Genomic DNA, 6,014 nt, shown 5'->3' on the forward strand with positions numbered 1-6,014 from the left:
TCCTTTCTCTCTGAGTATGTCTTTCTCTCTGGTCATATAAAAAAAATAATAAAAATGACAAATGGAATTAAATAAATACATAATTTTTTTAGGGAAAAAAAGTAATAGTACTGGGTCAATCCCACAGCACAGCAGTTAAGCACGGTACATGGGGAACCAGATCCTACATAGCTGAACTATAGTTCAAATCCAGTCCTGAGTGGCTTAAAAAAATATACCAGGGGTGTAGGCACGCATGTCCAGAATCCTGATGGGATGCAGAAATGGAAGAAAGATGATTGCTGCATGACCACACCCCACTGGAGGATGCTCTCTCTCTCTCTCTTTCTCTCTGGCAAGCACACATGCCCTCTGGAAATTAAAAAAAAGTGCTGGTATTGAGAACAATTGTTTGATATACTAGTGAATGTTGTCTTCAGGGTTCTGAAGAACTAGTCATTAAGAAAATTCTATTCAACACTTATTTATTGAAAGCCTACTGTGAGCAAAAATATGTAATAATTCATATATTGCTAGTGAAAGTATTAATTAGCATCTCCCCTCCCTCATAAAAGAATTTAACGATATGTATAAAGACTTTTGCATTATAATTTTGACAAAGTAATGTCACTTCCAAATATATAATATAAAAGAAATTATCAGATGGTTTCATAAGGGAATCTACCAATTAAAGAAGTAATACTAATTTTTTATCAATTTTTCAAATAATTAGAATATGAAGATGTACTTCCTAATTTAGTCTACAAGGCCACTATCATCCTCATACCAAAACCAGAGAAAGACATTATTTTAAAAAAGGAAACTATAGACCACGAATATAGACACAAAAATTTTCTACAAAATACAAACAAACTGGGTCCAGAAACATGAAAAGAATTATACAGTATGACAATAGGTTTCAGTGCAGGAATGGAATGCAAAGTTAATTTGCTTTTTATTTTATCTTTACTTAATTGTTTTGGTATATTAATTATATAAATATAATTTCATTAATTTTAAAATAAATTAATGTAATGATTATAATTTGTTTTTAAATAACAAATAAACCTATGTGATCATCTCATTAGATCCAGAAAAGAGCTTTGAAAATTCCAATATTTTTTCAGGATAAAAATAGTCAACAAACTAGGAAGAGAATTTACTCTTATAAAGGACATCTATGAAAAACCCACAACTGAACAGCTGAATGTTTTATCCCCAAACACCAGGAACAGTAATGTCCACTTTTGCCACTTCTATTCAACATTGTATTGGAAATTTTACCAGCTGACTTCTTTGTGTATTGTACAAGAAAATGAAATAAAAGGCATGCAAGGTGGAAAGGAAGAATTAAAATCTCAATTTTCAGGTGACACGATCTTATAAATGAAAAATCAGGGCTGGATTGAGGTGTATATCATGCTGGGTAAAGTCTATGTATAATCTAAATGATGTATAATAATTAAATGTATAAATAATAATAGAAAGAAAAAAGAAAAATAAAGGGCCAGCAGGTGGCATAGTGGTTAAGGCACTAGACTCTGACATGGTCAACCAGGGTTCAAGTCCTAGATCTGGAAGCTTGAAACTCACATTGGACATGTGTGTGTGGGTGCTCAAAATCTTGAGAGAAGGGATTGCAGCATGGCAATAATAACCTCTAGGAGGTTATTTCTTGCTTTCTGTCTCTCTATCTCTCCAGTGAGCACATGTACCCTACAGCAAAAATCTCTCAAAGCAAAACAAAACAAAACAAAACACCAAATAAAAATAGGGCCAGCAGATGGTGTAGCAGTTATGTCACTGATTCCCACATGGCTGAGTCCCAGACCTGGTGGCTTCAAACTCATACGACATGTGCGTGCATGCTGAAGATTCCAGGAGAAAAATGGAAGAGAAGGGACTGCACATAGCCATCCCCCCATGAGGTGATTTCTCACTTTCTGTCTTTCTGTCTCTCTGGTGAGCACGTGGACCCTATAGCAAAATCTGTCCGATAATAATAATGATAATAAATCTTACGAAATTGCCTTAGTTCATTTTCTGTTACTATAACAGAATACCTGACATTGAGTAACTGAAAAAGAAAGGTCTATTTTGGCTTACATTTCCAGCAGCTGAGGTTTAAGATTGGGTGGCCACATCTGGGAAGGGTTACATGCTGCTTTGCCTCAGGTGGAAAAGGAAAGCATAAACAGATACCTGCAAAAGGAGAAAGAGAAAACTCATTCTTTTATAATTAATCCACTCCTGCTAAAATTAACCCACTCCAATGAGGATGACATTAGCTTATTAATGAGGGTGGAGCCCTCATGACTTAATCACCTCCCATTAGGCCATACACAGGTGATACTGGAACCAAACTTCAACAGGAATTTGGGTGGGGACAAATCATATTTACATCATAGCAGGGATTCATTAACAATTACATTCATAGTCCACCCTAATAGTCAGGCACAGGGTTGCAATGGTTTATGTCTGTAGTCCCAACTACTCAGGAGGTTAAGGCAGAAAGATTATGACATAGTGTGACCCTATCTAAAGAAATTTTAAAGGAAAAAACAAAAACTATTAAAATGAATAAAAGAGCTTAGCAAAGTTGTAGGATACAATATCAATACACAAAAAATCAATTGTATTTCTGTACATTTGCAATAAAAATTTCAAAAGTGAAATTAAAAAAATAATTCCCTTTATATTAGCATCAAAAAACATAAAATACTTAAGAACAAATTTCACCAAAGAATTGCAAAACTTATACTCTGGAAAGTGACAAAATGTCATTGGAAGAAGTTAAAGATGACCTAATAAAAAGAGTCCATGTGGGACCAGCAGGTGGCGTTGTGGTTAAGGGGCTGGACGCGCCCACATGGCTGACCACGGTTCGAGCCCCGGACCTGGCGGCTTCCTTTCTCCCTTTCTCTCTCTCTCTCTCTCTCTGTCTCTCTCTGGTCAAATGAAAATAAATGAATGAATAAATAAAATTAAATAAATAATAATTTGTAAAAAAAGAGTCCATGTTCATGGATTAGAAGACTTAATATTGTTAAGATAGCAATATTTCTCAAATTGATCTAAAGATTCAAACAATGTTGGGACCAGCAGATGGTGTAATGGTTGTCACTGAACTCCCACATGATCAAATCCTGGACCCAGTGGCTTGAAACTCACATTGGGTCCCTGTGTGTGCCCAAAGCCTAGAGAGAAGAAGGGACAGAGGCATGGCCATCCCCTTGGGGGCTGATTTCTCACTTTCTGTCTCTTTGTCTCTCTCTCTGTGTGTCTCTCCAGCAAGTGCATGCACACCATAGCAAAAAAAATCTCTAAATAATTTTTTTTTGGAGAGGTTTTTTGCTATAGGACGCGTATGCTCGCCAGAAAGACAGAGAGAGACGGAGAGACAGAAAGCAAGAAATCCCCCCCCCCCCATGGGGGATGGCCATGCCACAATCCCTTCTTTTCCATTCTCCTCTCGGGATCTTGGGCATGCAAGCACATGCGCCCGGTGTGAGTTTAAGCTACTGGGGCCGGGACTCGAACCGTGGACAACTACATGGGAGTCCAGCAACATAGCCATTACACTAACTGCTGGTCCCCAATAATTTTTTTTAAATGTCAGCTTGTTTCTATGTGAAAATTGACAGGATGATGTTGCAATTCATCTGTGAGTCTTTTCAATATCACCTATCAGAGAATTAAACTATCATAAGATTAAACTTGGACCCCCAACCTCACATCATATGCAAAAATTAACTCAAAATAGTTCAAAGTCCTAAAAGTAAGATCCAAAACTATAAAAATCTTAAAACATATTTCAAGAGACACTATCAATAAAGTGAAAAGATATCCTAAGAATGGGAGAAAATACTTGCAAACCATAAATATGATAACAGACTTAAGTCTAAGTTATGTAAGGAACTTTTAGAACTCAATAATAAAAAGATAACCTAATATCTAAATAGGCAAAGAATCTAAATAGATTTTTCTCCATGGGAGATGTACAAATGGCTAAGATATAATCACGGAAGTGAATAATACATGTGTTCCAGCTACAAGAATATTTACTTAATAGTTAAAAATAAGGAAAAAAGCAGCCTAGATGTCTAAAAACAGGTGACTATTTACATGAATTATAATACAACCAAACATTAATATATGATATTGCCATTAAAAAGATTAATGGAAAGGTCATGCATTGCATTCATATTAAGCCCAAGAGCACCAAAGATAAGCTACTTGTGTTTGATTTTCTGTACTACCACCTACCAGATTCATAGCCTTGGGCAAATCTCTTAACATGTCTAAGCTTCAGTTTCTTCATCTATAGGTTTTGTTAGGATTAAAGGTGATTATCCATATGAAGTGCTTAGTATATTGCCTAGCATATATAAGTGCTAAATAAATATTTGAGAAATGATTATGATATCTATACTTAACATATCAACATCCTTAAGATACAATATCAAGTGAAGAAGCAGAATATGAAAATATACATAAAATATTCAAAAAACTGTTGCCCAGCCAGGGTAACACAGGCAGTAGAGTGCTGCTAAGAAATATTGGAGCCAAATGGAAAGGTCTGGGGTTTGGATTCCAAGTTGACCTGAATATGAACACACCCATGATCCTTCCTCCCTGAAAAGCTAAGGGAGGATCACATGGTAGGACTCTGTCAGTGATTTTAAAACTTAAAAAATACATATTTAACCAACGACAGTGGTGCAGTGGTAATAAAATTATCTGGCCATATGGGAAGGCCCAAGTTTGTATCCTGAGGTCATCGTGGGCATGCTGGGCACATATAACCCTGATACTGGCTAGCTAAGACTAGGGTTCGACTGCAGCATGTAAACCCTATTGAGAATGCCTGCTTCTCCCTCTTTTACTCTCTCCAGATCTCTTCTCCCTCACTTTGTCTCTATACCTCTCTGTCTCCTCTCTCATGGAAGAAATAAACCAACTTTAAAAAAATGAACAAACTGAGGCCTGCAGATGGCATAGCACTTATGTCGCTGGACTCCCACTGACTGCTGTTCAAGTCGTGGACCCATTGACTTGAAAATCACACCAGGAGCAGGTGCATGCATGCACCAAGATTCTGGGAGGAAAATGGAGGAGAAGGGATTGCAGCATGGTCATCCCTCCCGGGGGGGTCATTTCTCACATTCCCTCTCACTGTCTCTCTCTCTCACTCTCAGGTGCGTGCACATGCCCTAAGGCAAAAACTTTTTTTTTTTTGAGAAGTTTAATCGCTATAGGGTGCTTGCCAGAAAAAAACAGAGAGAGACAAAAAGACAGAAAGCGAGAAATCACCCCCCAGGGGGGATGGCCACATCACAATCCCTTCTCCTCTATTCTCTTCTCAGGATCTTGGGCATGCATGCACATGTGCCCAGCGTGAGTTTAAGCCACTGGGTGGACTCAAACTGCGGTTGATTACGTGGGAGTCCAGCAACACAGGCATTACGCCAACTGCTGATCCTGGCCAAAACTTCTTAAAAAAAATTAAGAAACTTTGTATTAATTATTAGGTAGATGTGTGGGTGGATGAATGTATAAGGTGGATAAATGGACAGATATAGAACCATATAATGGAATATTACAATATTCCATAAAATAATTCTTCCAGTGGCCCAGGTCATATTGGTTTATGTTATTTCACAATTCATATGTCTGAATATCTTTTTTGAAAACCTTTTTTTTAACATCTACTCTTTTTTGTCTTGCCTGGTTTTTCTATGGGTACCTACGAAAAAGAGGTGACATTATCAGAAACATTCATAGATCCCAAAGAGTAAGTTGTTGTACTGGTCCTCAGATCCCATGGTTCTGCACTGTATTCCTATCATGCTTTCCTTGCTGGAGGACCTGCCTGCAGTACATACGTGCTACAAGTTTATCCCTTATTTAACTTACTCATTTTTTTTAATCCCCCCTTGTTGGCAATTAGCAATCAAATTCTTAATTAGCTTAAATCCACCTGGCTATTTTGTACCTAATAAATCAATTAATTCAATTCACATGGAGGGGATTGT

Source organism: Tupaia chinensis, unplaced genomic scaffold (genome assembly GCF_000334495.1).
Source record: "Tupaia chinensis unplaced genomic scaffold, TupChi_1.0 Scaffold149424_1, whole genome shotgun sequence".
Taxonomy (NCBI): Eukaryota; Metazoa; Chordata; class Mammalia; order Scandentia; family Tupaiidae; genus Tupaia; species Tupaia belangeri.